Raw genomic sequence first — 20,085 nt, 5'->3', positions numbered from 1 at the left:
AAATGTTTGTTCATTGCTCTAATTCAAACTCTGACATTCTCATGACAGCACACAAAAACGTACAACAGCAGTAATGAACACCACTCAGCAAGACACACCACATGTCAACATGAACACAACTGTGAAAGACTGATATAACAAGGTTATGAAACTATACCAAGTTGTTTGTACAGTGCTGCCAATGTAAGTGTACAGTGGCAAGTTCTCAAAATTAATTGTCAGACCTCATACATATACCACATTTTATTAATCCATTCATGAATTGCTGGCCACTTGGGTTGATTCCACATCTTTGCAATTGTGATTTGTGCTGCAATAAACATTCAAGTGTGGGTGTTTTCCTGATAAAGCTTTTTCCTGTTCTTAAAAAAATTAAATATATATTAGCATTAATCTTTTCACTTCTTAATTTGAAATATTCTTCTAGCTTGTGCTGGAACAGTCATTTCTTCTACTTAGAGCTTATTTAGAAATGGAATTTAGGAGAACTCTGCATCAATGAGAAGTCAAAGTGACATGTGCATTCCACTAATTGCTAACAAATTATTTCTGTTTACTTATAAAGTTAATTGCTTTTTCTCAGCTGTTCATTTGCTTTGGAAAGTAAACAGTTCTCTAGACTTAAAATGGCACTGACAGTTGTCTTTGGATCATAGACTGATGTTCTTAGGCCTAGACATAGTTCTTTTTGGAAGAATTTATTTTGAATTAATCACATGGGTAGTGACTCTACAATCCTTTTGTACTTTGATTTGCAAGTAGTTTGATTCTAAATTAAATACAGTTAAATTTTGCTGGTATAACATAGTGTGCATATATATATATATATATATTGTACCCTAGTAGAAGTACAATTTCCAAAATAATAGAATTCTCCCATAGAGAGTGGCTCTGCCTTAGAGATTTACAGTATAGCCTTAAAAAATATACATCTGTCAATAGAGCCCTATCCCTGATCAATAAGACACAGAGACTAACTATAAGGCACAACCAAAATACAGAGCATGGAAGATCAGAGTTCATACGATAGGTTACTGAAGGGATAAAGAGACTTGGGACTGTCCAGAGGAAAACTATGACCTGCGGGTGGTACTACGACCTGGACCCCCACATGGTACTATGACACACATGCGCTACTATGACCCAAACTGGCGAGTGGTACTATGACCCTCATGCGGTACTATGACTAGACTGCAGGCAGTACTATGACCCCGGACCCACGAGCGGTACTATGACCCGCATGTGGTACTATGACCCACGTGCGGCACTATAACCCAAGAGCCCCACTATGACCCGCTTGCGATACTATGACCCTGTGAGTGGTACTATGACCTGCATGTGATACTATGACCAGCAAGTCTTACTGTGATCTGCATAGTACATAATAATATGTAATAATCTATGTCTATTATTTCTCAGATTGGCCTGGAATAAATGAGAAAGCAAGCATAGATTTACAACATAGATTACATTGTTCATGTGTTCACTTAGTTCTCAAACTAAGTGAAATATAGTTGTAGGTATTTATGTTTGTTGAAATTACTAAATTACTTCATTGCTTGGTGAAAGCTGGCTAGTGTAAATGTTAAATCTATACAAATGTTTGTATCTCAGTAAACATAAGGCTGTGTCAAAAGCACACTTGTAGGACGTAATCCTAAATCAGAAGGGAGATGTTATTGGTGAGCCTTTTAGGATGATGAGATAGACTCTTTCATTTCCCACCTATGTTCCTAGCACCAGGAGGAAGCAAGGGCACCGAGAGCCTCAAGGACAAGGCCGTGGGAACTTTAAATGCCCTGCCTACTGCTTATTATTTTTTTCCACTGGATTTTCTTCTTGGAGGCCTCTCAGCATTACAAGAATAGGTTGCTGGGATAACACTAATTTGTTTAATAACTATTCGTTCTGATGTCTGTACAACAATTGAGAACTTCCTGGATATCTGCAAAACCACTAAGAAAAATTTCAAACGAGGCCAGAATAATGTGCAAATGGCTGTTTCTTTAAGAACGAATAAAATGGTCATTTGCTAAGTAAAATCAGCCATTCCAGCCTTATCCTAATGACTAAGGAAAACTGCCAAAAAGCAGTGTTAGGCGTCTTACAACACTAACTAGAGTAATGTGTGTTTGCCCTGGAGCAAAGACATCCAGAGCCCAGGCTTTGGAGAAGGAAATGACTGGTTAAAACTTGGCTCTGACACTTTCTGGCTATATCAGCATGGGCAATGTACCCAACCTCCAGAAGCAGAAGTTTCCTCATCTGTGAAAAGGGAATAGTCTATTATTTTGTTCATAGAGATCCAGTATGAAAAAGATTAAATATATGTCTCATTACATAAGGTTGCCTAGCATAAGAGAAGGAGCAAATAAAAAGAAAGATAAACACACCAACCCAACTCCAGCCTTCACACTAATGTCCTACACTCAGGTCTCCCTTTCCTCTAAACATTGTTCCCCTACTCCTGCTACAGCAGCTCAGGGAAGCTGGGTTTTTCTCCAGATTGGAAAACTCTTTTCTTCAGCCAAGAATTTTTGTATAAGGTCTAAACCTGACTTCATGACATTTGAAACAATAGTTCTGGCAGCTGAATATATTAATCTTGGATCTTCCTCCAGGATCATACCGGCATCCGAGTCTTCTTAATCCTCTTCCAAATTAGTTAAAAAGGATTTAGGTGGGTGGAATACTCTCATGTTCAAATAATCCATGTTGCCTTATAAACCTTAGGACCTTTCAAAAATAGCCAGGTCCTACAGAAAGACCTGGAAAAATAGTCTGAATTCTAGGATTTAGGAAATAAAAGAGCACATTTCCACGACTCTCAGTTTTTAAGTAAAGCTTGAAAAAAATAGTAAGAAATGGGTCTTCTGCTTATGTGAGTAGCACACAGTTCAAGTGCAGGCCCATGAATCCCACAGTTTGTGATTTTATCTTAGCTAAGATACCACATTAATGTGAAGAACAGAATATATTACTTGAGTATTATTTAAAATTACTCCTTTCCCCACCCTCTTGGTGCCCTTGCTTTCTCCTGGTGCTACAAAGGGGAAATGCAAAAGGGAGACGCTGACCTTTTTTGGAAGAAGGGGTGAAGAGCCCACCGATGGATGGAAAGGTAAATACAGAGAGAGGAAACCAAGCTGGCACTCTAGCGTTCCCGGGAGTAGTATTCAGGTCCCTCATAACAAGAACGTGTATGGCCAGGTGCAGTGGCTCAAACCTATAATCCTAGCACCCCGGAAGCCCCAGGCAGGTGGATTGCTTGAGCTCAGAAGTTTGAGACCAGCTTGAGCAAGAGTGAGACTCCATTTCTACTAAAAATTGAAAAGAAGCTAAGCCTTGTGGTGGGCACCCATAGACCCAGCTACTCCGGAGGCTGAGGTAAGAGGATTGCTGGGACCCAGGAGTTTGAGGCTGCTGTAAGCGATGATGCCACAGTACTCTACCCAAGGTGACAGCAACATTTTCTCTCAAAAAAAAAAAAAAAAAAAGAAAGAAAGAAAAAGAAGAAGAAGAAAAGAAAAGTGTAGGCATGATGATTAACAAGTAAAAAATGACATTCACAATTTTATGAATTTGTAGAATTTTAAGGTGTTCTTTCTGCATGTTTTTCTCTCCTCCCACCCACCCTCACTAACAATATTAGAAGGGAAAATGGCAGACCAGCTGTCTAAAAATATCTTTAGCTCTCACTTCAGCAGCACATACACTAAAACTGGAACAATACAGAGAAGATTAGCATGGCCCCTATACAAGGATAAAAAACATCAACTATTTCATAGAATACACATGCCACTGTCTTTGTTTTTGTAGACTTTGTCCCTGGACATGTTTTAAGAATACTATCCAGGCTCGGCGCCTGTGGCTCAAGCGGCTAAGGCGCCAGCCACATACCCCTAAGGTGGCAGGTTCGAATCCCCAGCCTGGGCCTGCCAAACAACGATGATGGCTGCAACCAAAAAATAGCCAGGCGTTGTGGCGGGCGCCTGTAGTCCCAGCTACTTGGGAGGCTGAGGCAGGAGACTCACTTGAGCCCAGGAGTTGGAGGTTGCTGTGAGCTGTGATGCCATGGCACTCTACCCAGGGGGATAGCTTGAGGCTCCATGTCAAAAAAAAAAAAAAAGAATACTATCCAATCCTTCAAAGAAATAGTTGACTCTGTCATCCCTCGTATCACGGCCAGATCCCTACAACAACAACTCCATTCTGGAATCTAAATACCTAAACGTCTAAATCCACAGTCCATGCCGTTTTCATGGCCTCCTTTCATGCTTAATCCTAACACTCCAGGAGCTAACGGAAATCACTGTACTCTTACTGATAAGCAAAGGTATCTTAGGGACAAAAGCCTGTACCTCTGCAGAACGTGGTGAGTCAAACAGCAGCAGGTGAACCTGGGGGCTTGAGTTTCAAAGAGCTATGGTTCTCAGCTCTTATTTGAGCAAAAGAAGATCCGAACAAAGTCACATAACAGCTAAACCAATGCCATCTGTGTGGAAACCATATTTTAAACACAAACAAAATCAAACGCTCCATATGCGCTCACTCCTGAACATTTGCTAGAACATTCCTGAGTATTTACTGTTAGAGAGTCAGTGTGGTCAAGCAAAAGCAGCAGCAGAGCCCGGATGGGAAGTCCCTGGCCTTCCTCCACTCATCTTCTTCTACCCTCTGCCCCCGCCCATTGTTACCAAATACACCGTGCCTTCTGTTCGGGGGTGTCTGCTACACTCTCTCTGCCTCACTTATTTACACATAAGATAATTTTACATGTCCCTTTTTATGGGACTTGGGGATTTTGCAAAATCTGTCTGCACAGGAAGGTTTTACAGGCTTTGGCATGTCATGGCATGCATAGAAAACACTAATATTCATATGGCAGTAAACACAGACCAGGTAAACAGAGGCAGCTCCAGTTGCCCAGTCCTGCCTGGCTGCTCTGAGAGCTGAGGACATCAATACCTTGGGACGACCACAACCCACCTATGACCCATCGGTATACCTGGGCACATTGCTTAAAGGTGCACTGCACTGTAAAATGCATTTGTTTCTTAGGTGGTGATAATTCTATTACTTCTCTAAAAAGTTGCTGGATGGAATATAAAGTTTTACTTAGAAGCACATCAAAATGTGCATAACTCTTTCTGCATGACCCTATTCCTAAATTTCATTAAGATTTTCAGAATTTTGGTCTATGCTAAGACTGTTTAAGACATGATTTTCCAAACACTTGAGGTTATTTCTGATTCTTAGAAGAGGCAATAAAAGCTGTGGCTTTCCTAGTAAGGACATTCAGTTTGTCACTCTTTCTGTGTTTTACTTTGTTCCCTGGACTTTCTGTCTGGAGGCTTGTCAGCATTACAAGAAAAGTTGTCCAATGGGTCATTCCCCTGCCAGTCTCAGCCAAAGGCTAAAAAGCGTCTCCTCTTATTCAGAAGAAAAGCTCAGTGATTTGTTCTTTGTTGCTCTGATTGGAGCTGTATTCTGTTAACTTTCTTAAACATTTCATTATGTGATTAAAACAAAAGGCAAAGGAATGTCATACTTTCGTTCCAAAGGGAGCTTCCAACATTTTTGTAAGTCTTTGCTTTGGATCTCACATAACCTTCATTAGCGTTGTCTAAAATTCATGGTCAGGGGAGAAAATACATGGTCAGTTGAGAATCTCAGATTCAGAAGCCCTTACTGAATTTCTTATTCATTTCATTAATACTCATCTAGTCATGATTTTGGCAGTAGAATGACAATTTCAGTAGAATACATTATTACAACTAGCATCAAGTTCCCAACTAAATCACGTCTTTTTCTTCCTCTAGTGCCTTATTTGTTTTGTTTTGTTTGCTGTTAGGAAATAGATGCTGGAAAGATAATAAATCTTCTTCATGACAACATTATATAACAAATTTAGCTCAAATTGTTGTTTCAACTGAACATTGCTTGCAAAGATTTTATTATGCAACCTGTTTCTCAGATGCCACTTGGCTAAGTGTCTCATATAAAAATAGGACAATATATCTCTGGACTTGATAAATGCAAATGATGTAACCTAATCATGTGTACCCTCATATTAATCTAAAATTAAATTTTTAAAAAAAAAGTTAAAAAAAAAAACAGGACAATATTAAAAGTTAGATGGTTGATATACTCCCCTGTTAAAACCCTGAGAATCGGAGTCTGGTTCTTCACTGGGGTCACTGCTCTGCTCTCAAACCTGGACTCAATCATGACAAGATATGAGGAATTCATGCATTCTGCTAATTTTATTGCCTTCCAGGAGGTAACAATCACACAGCCAGGGCCCTAATCAGAACCATTTGAACTTCAGATGTATACAGAGAAGATTTATTTACCGAGAACGAGATCCTCTTCAAAATGCTGAATCCATTCACACTTTGGTGCATGATCTTTAAAAATCAGAGCTTTCTTTGACCCACATGATCTAGTAACTTCCTAAACGTCAATATTTGAATAAGTTTAGCGGGGATTTCTATAATAAATCGATCGGTGAAAAATGCAGTTGAAGAAATAAAAGTTTTCTGTCTACTCAAAACTCCCTGGGCTCGGCGCCTGTGGCTCAACCGGCTAAGGCGCCAGCCACGTACACCTAAGGTGGCGGGTTCGAATCCCCAGCCCGGACCCGCCAAACAACAATGACGGCTGCAACCAAAAAATAGCCGGGCGTTGTGGCGGGCGCCTGTGGTCCCAGCTACTTGGGAGGCGGAGGCAGGAGACTCGCTTGAGCCCAGGAGTTGGAGATTGCTGTGAGTGATGCCACAGCACTCTACCCAGGGGGACAGCTTGAGGCTCTGTCTCAAAAAAAAAAAAAAACTCTCTGGATAAGATCAATAACAATATTTAATTGTCAGGGTAAGCAGAACCTGGAAAAATTTCAGTGATAGAACGCTAGCTATAATGTATACTCAAAATTAGACTAAACTGTTAAATTTTATTTTAACATTATTGCCTGCATGCTTCACATGGAAAAAATTCTCAGGCATTACAATTTACAAAATAATAACCCAATGACCGTATTTTAGAGCTCACTGTTTTAATTAGTCACCATGTATTGATACCTAAGCTGTACTTTCAACCCAAAGAATCCTTCTAACTGAGCAACGTTACTTCACCCTTCCCTTTGTAAAACAAACAGTTAAGAATAAATCCCTTAATCTCCCATTTTAGATGCTTTCTTATGGTAGTGATTTGAATACGTGTGCAATCTGTTGGGAATTACTGAGAAAATAATAAAACTTGCAGCAGTTTCTAATTCAATGTGTTTTCATCATTAAAATCCAAGTGTATTTTAAAGGGCAATAACTTACTGATATGAAGACCAATATTTCAGGTTGTCTTCACTGATTATTGTAGTCAAGCTCTTTTGAAACAAAGGTTCAGGGATTTTTAAGGTGTGTTATGGGAAATGTATTTGAGCAGAGAAAAGACTTGAAAGCAAGCTATACCCTCCTTTCAGTAGGGCCTGAGACCATCTCTCCTCTATACTATGCAAATTTTCTAAAATGATTATGCTTATAAAAAAGGATAAGCCAGTTAATTTTCCTCGGATCCAAAGCATCACATATAGGTAAATATGTCAGCAACCTGACTTGGTCTATTTTCCCCCCTACAGACTTTTTCAAGGCCCATTCCTAATCTCTTTCTCTACTCTGACTTAAAGACCTCATTCATTTTCATAATGAATTTGTGTGAAAAAAACTCAAAGCAGACAATCAAAAAAGAAATGCCATTCCTTATAGTCTCCCACTGTTCAAGGCAGATGTCTGTGCTCCATCCTCTGAGCAACAGTCCCAAGGCTACAACTATTGACCAAGGATATTTACACATGTGACTAAAATGTAAGATGCAAAATGTTCTTTGAAACAAAACTAATTTCCCCCATACAGACTACCCATCTGAATTAATTTGTTATTCATTAAATACTTACGAAGCTCCTACTGTGTGCTAGGTATCTTGTGAAGCACTTCCCTGTTCCTCTGCTCATCCACAACCTTGCCAGAGTGACCCAGGATGAACATCATTGAGTTCTTTTGATATTTCAATATAACCAGTCACAAAATACTATGCGTAGCTTAATCCAGTTATATACATAGGGTAAGATTACAGCTGGGTCACATGATACATGGACAGCTTGCTCTCCAAAATGGCTGTTGTCTGTCCACAAATACTACTATCCGTGCTTATTTTCTTGTGTTCTTTTATTTTTTAAGTTTCAGATTAATATGAGAGTACAAATGTTTAGGTTACATTGCTTTCATTTCTAAGGTAAAGTTCAAGTTGTAGTTGGGCCCTTCACACGGGGGCATGCGTTTTCTTTTCTTCTCGACACTCTGTGTATTATTATTTTTGATCCTAGCCTGTTTGATATGCAAGAAAGAAATTTTCATTTCTCATTAAATTTTGAGGATGAAAATGTTTGCACGTGGCCATAGGTCACTTATATTTTCTCCTTGAATGAACTGCCCTTTAAAGTTCTTTGTCAATTTCTTTCTAAAGGGGTATTTTTTTTTTCCCCTTGTAGTTTGAGGTGGTGACAGGCCACAGGGAATAGACAGTAGAAATCCTACCAGTCCATGGGATGGGAACTCAGGCCATTTTAGGTGGTTATTAAAGGAAAGGATTGGATTCCAAAGAGGATTGGAATACTGCGGCAAAACCTAAAGGTATTACAATAATGACACAATTCTCCTATTCTGTCTTAAGTGCTTTGTACATGCAACTTTAACAGTTACATATTATTCTAAAATATGGCTATACCAAATTTATTTAGTTTTTGTTTTAACTTTCCCTAGACTTCCAAAAAAAATTTCTGAGTGAGTTGTTGGGATAAAGAGTCTGAACTTTTCCTAAGGCTTTCACTACACATGGCAAAATATTTTTGTACACAAATTATATCCTTTAAACTTCTAACAGCATGCTAACCAAGTACATCTTTTCCCTTTTTCCTATTTCTGGATTCTACCAGAGATATTTTTATTTTATTTGCACAAACTGTTTCCACAAGGGACACTTGAACATTTGCCTTGGAATTTTATAACCTTTATCTTGCCTGCAGGTCTTGATAGTCCATGAAGAAGGATCCAAGTGAAATCTGGTAACTCAGGAGGGAATACCCGATTCATAAGGACTTGAAAATTCTCAAGTTTGGAAACCAGCAGGAAACAATGTGCTGAGCACGTGTGTTCTCAGAGGATTAAATGTTATCTCTGTGGTAAAGGATAGTATGGTATGTAACTACTCATTGTCTACTCAACATCCATTCTTCCCTGCTTCCTTCCCAAGGGACCCCTTAAATCATAGGTGGCAGCAAAACGATCAACTCAAATGTGCTTCCCAGTTCTTCCTGCAGATAAAAGAAGCACTTGAGATGTGAACAGAAGTCACTGGGAGGAGCTTCCAGGAAAACCCTTTTGCAGCCATGATAGCTGGCGCTCAGGCAGTAGCCATTTTTCTTGTTCTTGGGACCATGAAGAAAATTACAGAGGGTTGGCCTTGCTTGCCATTCTTGATCTTCTGAACCAATGTGAAAAACTGCCTACCCTTGGGCTTTAGCTTTTAAAGTTACTGTACTCCAGTATGTTTCTTGAAGCAGGGAACAATTCCTAACTGAAACACTATTTTTTAAAAAATGTCCCAAAGAAGTGTTTTTCATCTCTGTAGGAGAGGGTGAGAGCTTTATGTTAGGAATTGAAGTTATCTTGGGTCCTTTTAAGTGGTGTAGTGTTCCTTCCTTCCAAATCCATTCTTTTTCCATTTCTATCATGTTATGGGCTCCAGAAGCTGACCTGTGTGGAGTGGTCTGGCTTCCCACTGGCTTGGCCAACAAACAGCCCTCACAGGAACTCAGAGAGAAGAAAGAGAGTGAAAAGGATGGGAGAGGAAGAATATTCTTTTATTCTTCAGCTCCTTTACAGTGGGGTTGTTGTGTGTGGAGTATGTCCGTAATTGAAAATTATCTCTCTTTTCAAGTCTCCTATACCCACAGGATTCTCTCCTTCTGGGTGCTAGATGCCATGCTCTCTCCTTGTATGGAATAGCTCCACTTCACAGGTCCTTAGAGGACCAAAACTAGAACCCAACCCAGAGCTGGGTTCTAGGGAAACAAAGAAGTAATGCCTCTGGATCAGACTGTCTTGAGAGTTCTTTGGATGGTCATTTTAGGTTCTTAAATGCCTTTTCCTCTTTGTTCTATAAAGCCAAATGGGAAGATAGATGCCTCCAAGCATTGGCCAGTAGTCATATGTTCAGCTATAGGCTGTAAAGTCTATTACGTTATACCCAAGTTATTTCGTCATTGCATCATTGGTCAGAGTTTAGGATTTCAAGAATTCCACCCTAATTAGGCTCGAAGGCAAGACAGTAAAACAAGGGACATAAAGCCATGTCTGAGGGATCACTGGTGTTAGATTTGGATGAACATTACCTGTGATTACAAAAAGAGAATAGTTATATTTCTTATTAAACAGTGAAACTATAATATAGTTTGCTTAATAACAAGAGAGAGAAATTAAAAATAAACAATGGATATGAAATGAGTCTGTAATTTTTCTTCCAACAAAGAACAATTCATGATGACTTCCTGACCTCCCACTTCAAGTCACATGTTCTATCCTAGACCAGAGCTTTGCCTGAGCACTGCCTGCTCCCACCACCCCTCCCAAACTCCTCTAGTCTCATGTCTCTCCTCTTCCCCGTGCTTTTCTGGTAGTTCAGCCTTCTATTACACTAAACTTCCCCATTCTGTGTTCCTAGGTTCCTAGGAATGTATGTGTGTTTGTGTGCATTTGTGATGTTCTGGCAACTTTGAGGGGATTCTGAGTCAGGACTTGTCCTTCAAAAATAAGAGTCCAGCTTCTCTCCCTTCTCTCTGCTCTTTTCTCCTTCTCTTTCTCATCTCTTCCCCCCTTCCCTTTCTCTAATATAAAATAAACTTATACTTTCATATCCTAAAATAAACAAACAAACAAAAAACCAAACCAAAACAAAACAAAACAACCAAAAAGCCCAAGTAAGAGTTCAGGCTAGGTGTGGTGGCTCATGCCGTAATCCCAGTACTCTGGGAGGCCAAGGAAGGAGGGTCTCTTGAGCTCAGAAGTTTGAGGTTGCTGTGAGCTAGGCTGAGACCACAGCACTCGAGCCTGGGCAACAGAGCTAGATTCTGTGTCCAAAAAAAAAGTCCAAATTATTGGCTTACTACATGTAGATTAGAACCTTTACATGGTAAGCATCTAATAAAGTTTAGTTTCTCCTACTATTTCTCACTTTTCCAGTAAGAACCACTTTTGAAAGTACCTAATTTCCAAGTTAACAGTCATTTCCTTCTCTCCATTCAAACTGTCAAGTCTTCTGGAGTGTGCTAAGATTTCCATACACTGCGCTTGGTTTTCCCTTGATACTACCACAAGTCTCAAGAGTTCATCACTTTGAATCTTTATTGCATTTAGGAATAGGACCAATTTGTTAGTATTTCTGTGTCTGGCCATTTGTGTAAGGGGAGGGAGTTATGTTTCATTAATCCATCTAAATGGTATAAGGACTGTTTAGAGCTCCCACAGACTCAGATCCCCATTTTCTTCCTCTACCATCCGAAAAGGTCTGTTTGGCTGCTAAACAGCAAGCATTTAGAACAGCCAGTCTACCTGGAGAACTGGCCGGTTTGTCTGATCTAAGAAGACTCAGTATTCCCAAAGGGACTTGTCCTTTTTAAAAGAAGAAATGAATGACATCCCTTTTTTTAACCTGGTGCTAGGTATTTTCTCTAAGCAGCCCATTTAAAAAGAACAAATTCAAACCGATCCAAGAAACAAATGCAAGAGATCTGCAAAGCTCTTAGTGGATGAGTTTACACACTATCCTAATTTCAAAGAAGATTTTATGCCAGGGCACAATGGTTGGGTTCTCCCAATGGGCACACCCCCACTTTAAAGATCGGATTCTGCATTTGTGCAGAAATCAGATAAATGCAAAGAGCTCTAGGTTTGTTTCTGTTCTTAACTGATTTGTCCTCCAAAGGATAGTTTCTATGCTAATTTGTTATGCAAAGTCTGAATGTTTGGGGTACTGGTGGGGGAATAGAACACACAAGGCTCCCTTCCAAATTTTCAAGGGTCAAATTACAAAGCGTCCCTTCCATTTGTTCTTCTTTTTCTTTCTTTCTTTTTTTTTGAGACCGAGTCTCATTATGTCACCCTCAGTAGAATGCCATGGCATCACAGCTCACAGCAATGTCAAATTCCTGGGCTCAAAGGATCCTCCTGCCTCAGCCTCCCAAGTAGCTGGGACTACAGGCACTTGCCACAATACCTGGCCATTATTTGGTTGCAGTTGTCATTGTTATTTAGCTGGCACGGGCTGGGTTTGAACCCGCCAGCCTGGGTGTGTGTGGCTGGTACTGTAACCACTCTGCTACGGGGACCGAGCCCCTCCCATTTGTTCTTTACTGCTATATCTACCCATGTCCAGAGCAATTTAGCTCAAAATATTGCACTTGTACTTGCCTTCTGATTTTCAACTTTGAAAATCCCCATCCCTTGTGGGCTGCTTAGTCTTTGCTCTAAACTCAAGGGCTTTTATTCAGTTCATTAATGGAGTTCCCATTTCATGTATGTTTCTGCTGCCAGCGACCAGGCATCTCTGTGGAAGCTCCTACAGCTCCTGTGTTCAGGCCTATCAACATTCTAGTCAAAGGACATTTGATTTCAGATCTATTTGTCCATCTTCTTAGCATTAAACATATTGTCTGCCACTTAACAGATGCTAAATTAACACCACCTGGGTGACTAGGTAAGTGCATGAGTAACAAAGGTACATTTCACTCTCTCAGGCCTCTTTGAATTTAAACCAACAATTTATAACTTGCTGGTTTTAGTGGAAGATGACAACCCCAGAGTTTTTCCAGGCCTACTTGGGGTTCTAATTACCTAATGAACAGACGTAGTGAATAAACCAAGAGAGTCAAATAAAAATGAAAAACAAGAGAAAAATCTTTTCATGGTTCTACATATAGTCCTATAACCAAGTTTCTTTTGTTCCTTATTTAATTTGGGTCTATATCTATCGTGCCTCCCCATGGCACTCAAGATTGATTACATTTAATTTAGGATGAGGCTCATGCCATAGGTTTGTATATTCAACTTCTGTACAGCCAACTACCTCGTTCCTTTTAGACTGTTCTTATTTTCTTGGGTGGCGAGTGCCAAACCAAAGTGGGAATCAAGTTCATTTAAAAACATATTTCTGATTGTATACATTAAAAATTCATTAACGATCTACAGAAGACACTAGCAAGAGAATGAAAAAGCAAGCCACAGACTGGGAGAAAAATATTTGCACAACACATAGCTCCCACAGGACTGGTATTCAAGATACACAAACACTCCTAAAACTCAGTAAGAAAATAACCAGTACAATTTAAACATAGATCTGAACAGATACCTCACCAAAGAAGATATACAGATGTCTACTAAGCACATGAAATATGCTCGTCGTACACCATTAGGGAACTGCTAATTAAAATAATGAAATGCTACTGCATCACTAATAAAGTGTCAAAAAGTCCAAGACCCTGACCACACCAAAAGCTGGCACGGATGCAGAGCAGCAGTAACCCTCCTTCATTGCTGCTGGGAATGCAAAACGGTCCCGCCACTTTGGAAGACAGTTAGGCAGTTCCTTACACAGCTAACCCTACTCTTACCACACAAGCAGCAATCGCACTTTCGGAGATTAACGCAAATGTGTTACAAACTTACATCCACACCAAAACTGGCATACGAATGTTTATGGCAGCTTTATTCATAATTGGCAAAATTAGGAAGCAACCAAGATATCCTTTAGTAGTACAACGGGTAAATGAATGGTGGACATCCATACAATAGAATAAAATTCAGCAATGAAAATAAATAAATTATCAAGCCATGGAAAGACACAGAGGAATCTTAAGTGCATGCTGCAGAGTGAAAGAATTCATCTAAAATAGCCACATAGGATATGATCCCAACTATATGGCATTCTGGAAAAGCAAAACTATGGAGACAGTAAAATAAATATTATAATTAAATACACAGTGGTTGTCAAGAGCTTATGGGGACAGAGAATGAATAGGTAGAGGTGGGATCTTTAGGCCAATGAAACTCTTCTGTATGATTCATGTAAAGGTGAATACATGTCATTATGTGTTTGTCAAACCTCATGGATGTATCTGTGTTGGCTAATCAATTGTAACAGATGAACCACACTAATGCAAGATGGTAATAATAGAAGAAACTGGGGAAGGGGAGAGCAGAGAGAGGAAGAAGGAGGGAGGGGTGGGGAAGGGAATACAGAGGGAGGGGGTGGGGTCTTGGTGTGTGCCACACCATTTGGGGGCAAGACACGATTGTAAGAGGGACTTTACCTAACAAATGCAATCAGTGAAACCTGGTTTCTTGTACCCTCAATGAATCCCCAACAATAAATTAAAAAATAATAATAGTAGAAGAAACTGGGAGAGAAAGGGAGATAGAAGGGGATATGGGAGCTCTGTAGTTTCTGCTCACTATTTCTGTAAACCAAAAAAAAAAAAAAAAAAAAAAGGAAAGAAAATAAAAAGAAAAAACCATGCACACAACTAAAAGATCTTTGATTACTTTCAATTTTGGAAAACAAACAAAAGTAAAAAGAAGAAAAATCACTCCACTCCTACCACTAAACAACTGTATGTTTCATTTTAAAGTTGAAAGAATCCTTTAAAATGAAATAAACTAGGCAGCTAAGGTTAACAGGACAGTCTAGAGAGTATGTGCTGTTTCAATTACACTAATAAGAAAAGAATTTAAAAGCAGAAATTCTTGAGGCACATTTTACAGCTATGCCATCAGTGTCCAATCCTGGAAGCTGAGTGCCCTAAAACGCGACCCACACACCACCCGGCTTCACTTGTTTGGCAGCTGCACTCCTGATGTCCTGGGTCAACGCCAGAACCTAACTTGGCATTGGCATTAAGTGCATCTTGACCTAATGAACTTGGGAAAGCACTGGAAAAGTTCAGCAAGAACTTTTCTCAGCCATGTTTGCAGTAACAATCTAAACAGAAATATTGTCCAAAACTATGCAACTCTGTAATGTGCTTTAATGAGTTGCAGGAATAAAAACAGGCCGTTGAAAGGCTTTCCCTGAGATGTGTGGCCTCAAGAATGGTGGCCTGGCATATGACCTCTGTGGCTTTTACCTGCTCTCACAGCTGTGGTCACTTCCCCCTCCAGCCTCAGCTCTGTCACTGGTATCAGAATCTTGCTCTTGATTCAGTGGGCTGAGCAGTGGTTATAGCACCTGCCTCTGTGGAGTACACCCCTTCTTCTTCCTCATCATCCTGATCCCCACATTTCAGGGAAAATGGGGTACCCTAACAAATCTTGGTAGGTATCCTACAAAGTTCCTTTAGAGAGCCCCAGCTGGGGTTAACTGCCAGGATTACGATTGAGTTCTAAGTACTGTGTTTCAAGTCTCCAAAATTACACAAAAGACAAACAAAAACACAGATCTGGTAAAAACAAGAAAAGACTTTTAAGCAAAATCAAAAAGATGTAGGATTAATATAAATGGGGCTAAATTAGAAATTGAATTTAGGATTAGGAGAATTATAATCTTCTCTCTTCTTTTCCTTTCCAACTTTTTGCCTTCATGCCCACAAACCGTGCACTTCCCATACCAGCCTTGCTGAAATTCCTTTGCCAAAGCCAGGACACAAACATTATGGCAATGACATACACAGTATAGATAAGTGAAAACGTTCAGATCTGGTGGGGCTGAGTCAATTTGCTATGCAGGAGAATATGCCATGGCCAGCAGAGGAGTATAATTTGTAAAATAGAAATAACCTTTAAAGGCAAAAATTCCTAATAATTTTAGAAATTAAAATACTTTATAGACTCTTCTGAAGTTTGGAAGACACCCATCTTCCTCCTGTACAGCAAAGCCACACGTAAATACAACTTCGTTCTTGACAATTTCTTGAGAAGTTAATGAGACCATTTGTGATACATGATGGGACTCAATTGGTCGCCAAACCTGCTTTGGAAAATAACAGCTGCAAAGATCAAGATCTTAGAATTGCACTTGGCTCTGAAGTGTCTTATTTCATTTCCTGGCTCTATGGTTGGCATATAGTAAGTGGTCAATACATACTGTTGAATGAATGAGTAGAAAACCACATAAGTAAAGCCCACTTTCTCTGATTCAATGTAGTATCACAGAGATAGAGGTCAGAGCAGTGGTTCTCAAAGGAAAGCTTTCAGACCAGTAGCATCTGACCACCTGGGGACTTGATAAAAATCCTACCCTTTGTCCCACAGAATCAGAAACTTTAATATAGGTTCAGAAATCTGTTTTAACAAGCCCATTTGGTGATTCTGGCAAACCCACTGAAGTTCAAGAACCACCTGTTTGAAAAGATCCGTTAACAAGGTGTTTTTCCCACCTCCCATGCTAACAGTAATAATTCTATATCTGTAACTTCCTTGCCATTTCACTGAGAAAAGTCCTAAGATTTTGGAGATCTTCGGAAAAGATAAGACTTTACCAAACCTTACTGATAAGGATTTAAGGCGAATGCATTGGCACCAAGGTAGGCAAGAAGGAAAGATATTTACAGCCCAAGGGAGCTAGAAAGAGCAGAGGTTCTGAACCCATAAATGAAGCCACACGGTCTTGTGTGTGGCATTCAGTATTGAAATGGGGTATGGGACAGAGAGGCCCAGTCATCTTCCCTCAGTTTAGTGTCTAGTTTCCATGTCTTTTCCTGAGGGAGATTATGTGGCCTTTACGACACTGTCCTAGGAATGTGCTCTCCCGCCAAATGGGAGACATGTGAGCCTTTACGATCGCAGCATCCCTGTTCTGGCAAGCTACTCACGACCCTTTGCAAATGTGGGCGGCGGGTGGGAAGTGATTCCGTGGTTCAGATCTAAGGCACAGTCTTGCCAGATGTAGCAATCTGATTTTTAAAAAAGTGCTTTCCTAAATCAAGCTCCACTTCCAGTATCATTCTGGGGTGACCAACTCATCCCAGTTTGCCTAGGACCTCCCTGGTCCTAGCAAAGTAATGGCCAAATTTTGAAAACCCTTCAGTTTCAGGAAAATGAAGATGTTTGATTACTTTAAGGATTAAGAGTTCCAGGGGTAAAATGCAGCCCTCATTTGCTTTCTGATTGCTGAATTTCTGCCAAGACCAACAAAATCGAGTCATTAGCAACTGGAAAGGTAAAGGAAAATAATGAAGTAGATGGTGTTAAGGAAGCAGCTGGGGGAAGGAAAGTGTGTATGATTTGCTTAGCAGAGGCAGGGCGGGCCACGAAAGGTCTGCGCTCAATCACTGATGCTGAACGCCAGGCACTAGGTGCCCTTTGGTGCCACTTCTGACACTGCACGACACTGTGCACTGCCAACCATGAGCCCCTCGGGAGGCCCGTACACGCTCCTTGCTCTTCGTCACCCTAAAAACTTACTCTCAGCAACTACAAAAACTTTTTCATCTTCAAAATACGATTAAGGGGCATTTCCTGAAGATGAGAAGATAACCAAGGACAGAGGTGTCTCACTTAGGTGAGGAATAACAGGAAACCCAGGGCAGGTAATGAGTGCTTTTTAACAGGCGCAAAGTTAAACTAAAGCTTAGGTACTTTACACTAAGAAAATATAAGTAAAGGACCTGGCATGATGCCTAACACAGAGTTCCTGTTATTTTATTCATAGAGAATCTCCCACTCAGTCCCATTCCTCTTACTGCTGGAAAAAAAAAAAAAAGATCCTGCTTTTTAGCATGGCAAAAAAGAAAAAGAAAGTAAGTAGAGGAAGAAAAGTAGGTCATGACAAGTCAGTACATTAACAATAGCAAGAAACATCAGCTATGTGTTGAGAGAAAAGAAGAGAGAATCTGGCTCATTAACTACACATCGTAATGGCCAAGGGTCATTGAATGCGAGGGTAGGTGGCCCCATTTCACAGTGGTCTCCGAGGACTGCTCTGCAGTACAGCCCAGTGTGATGATTGTTAATAATCAGGTCCCAAGACACAAAGAACGAGGAGAACTGTGTTTGGTGCATTCCATGTGAAAGGGAGTTACAGGTTTGAGGAAGTTTCAGCTGTCTAGTAAACACACTTCCGTGACCTATTTCTTCCATTCATGATGTCTAGTCAATCTTCAGCTGCAAAGCTGAGTGACTATTCTAAATCATAACTCAGATCACGTCACTCCTTTGCTCCCTGGCTTCCCATTCCACAAAACTACACCCTCAATATTCACAATGCAAACCTCAGACTGACAATATTGGCACCACCCAGCAGCCACCCAGTCCTGCTAAACTGTAGTTTTGATTTTAGCTAGCTCCCTGGGGGTTTGTTAGGACAGTAAGAAGTAGGGGCCTGCGCTGTCTGGCTCCTCAGCTATAGTTCTCCTTTTTGTTCTCTCAGCTCTAACACACAGGCCCCTTTCTCCTCATCATCTAGTTCATGTCTGGCCTTCCTCAGGATCCTTGTCACCGCTGCTCCTCTGCCTGGAACGTTCTTCTGTCAGATACCCACCTGCACACTGGCTTGCTGACTGCAAGTCTTTGCTCCACTCTCATGTTCTCACTGGAGCCACCCTGACCACCCTGTTTAAAACCATAGTCACAGCCAGTGCAGTGCTCACACCTGTAATCCCAGCACTCTGGAGGCCAAGATACATGGATTGCTTGACCTCAGTAGTTTGAGACCAGCCTGAGCAAGAGTGAGATCTCATCTCTACTAAAAATAAACATAAACTAGCCAGGCACTGTGGTAGGCACCTTAGTCCCAGCTATCGGGAGGCTGAGGCAAGAGGATTGCTTGAACCCAGGAATTTGAGGTTGCTATGAGCTACAGTGACACCATAGCACTCTCCTCAGGTTGACAGAGTGCGACTTCATCAAAAACCAAACCAAACTAAAAACTCCCAAGAGAACACATCCCCCCAACCGTACTTTCCATGCTTGGTTCACTCCTAATCACCTTGGCTAAGTTTTCTTCCTGATAATACTTCACTCTTCTAAAATCCCATACAATCACGCAGTTGAGTTATCTGTTATGCTTATTGTTGTTTATTATTTTTAAGAGAGACAAGGTCTCGCTCTGTTTCCCAGGTGGCTGTCCAGTGGTGTAATCATTGCTCACTGTAGCCTCCAAATCCTGGCCTCAAGCGATCCTTCCACCTCAGCCTCCTGAGTAGCTAGGACTATATGCAGGCACGCATCACCATGCCTGGTGAATTTTAAACATTTTTTGGTAAAGACAATGTCTTATTATGGGACCCAGGCTGTTCCCAAAGTCCAGACCTCAAACAATCCTCTCACCTTGGCCTCCTCGAGTTCTGGGATTACGGGGTGAGCATGGCACCTGGCCATGCCATGCTTATTGCTTATTGTCTGTCTCCGTCTCCACCGTGTAGCACGTGTGGACATGAATTTGATACTGATACAACATCCACGTGTGTGATTATTTTTCTAGTATTTCATTTTTATGATATTTCCCAGAAGTACCAGACTGTGGCAGATTGGAAACCAACCAACCAAAAATTGGTATCTCAAAGCACTTGGAGAAACATGGGCCCAGGACAGTTCTTGGCACTTAGTGTTAATAATTATTTTCTGAATAAATGAATGAATAAATAAATAGAAGAACAAATGCCTAGGGTATAATTGTTTACATAGTAAAAGTAAACCATGTCTGTATATTTTCCTGTCAGTCCTGGGAAATAATTTAACTGCTTTGCTTAGTGGCAAAGTGATTCGTGTTACGCATTTCCTGGGCACGCTGTGCTTTTCTCTCGTATGTGATCAATGTGTCAGCCCACATGCACCCACTTCTTAGATTCGCCAATAAGGGGCTAATGACAGCCCTGTCTAAACCCCACACTTACAGACATCTTTACACGGCTGCTCTGAGCTGGCCTTGAGATTGAGTAACTTTACATTTATTCCCTGCCTCTCACAGTCAGCCTACCAGAACCCTGCACAGAACAACAAAGTCAGTCTTTACTGCAAGTTAGGAAGCAAACCTGTTGGATGTTAG

The 20,085-nt window shown here is 40.6% G+C and overlaps 1 protein-coding gene and 1 pseudogene across 1 annotated transcript in view; one reads left to right on the top strand and one right to left on the bottom strand.

Moving 5' to 3' along the window:
* MYO3B (myosin IIIB) overlaps positions 1–20,085 on the bottom strand; it is a 429,342-nt gene that overhangs the window by 60,275 nt on the left and 348,982 nt on the right. The window lies entirely within an intron of this gene.
* On the top strand, positions 3,692–3,783 carry LOC111721818 (annotated as a pseudogene).

The sequence above is a fragment of the Otolemur garnettii genome, unplaced genomic scaffold (assembly GCF_000181295.1).
Source record: "Otolemur garnettii isolate 467f Iridium unplaced genomic scaffold, OtoGar3 scaffold00187, whole genome shotgun sequence".
NCBI classification, from domain to species: domain Eukaryota; kingdom Metazoa; phylum Chordata; class Mammalia; order Primates; family Galagidae; genus Otolemur; species Otolemur garnettii.
Note: the sequence above shows the minus strand (reverse complement) of the source record. Positions and strands in the feature narration are given on the sequence as shown.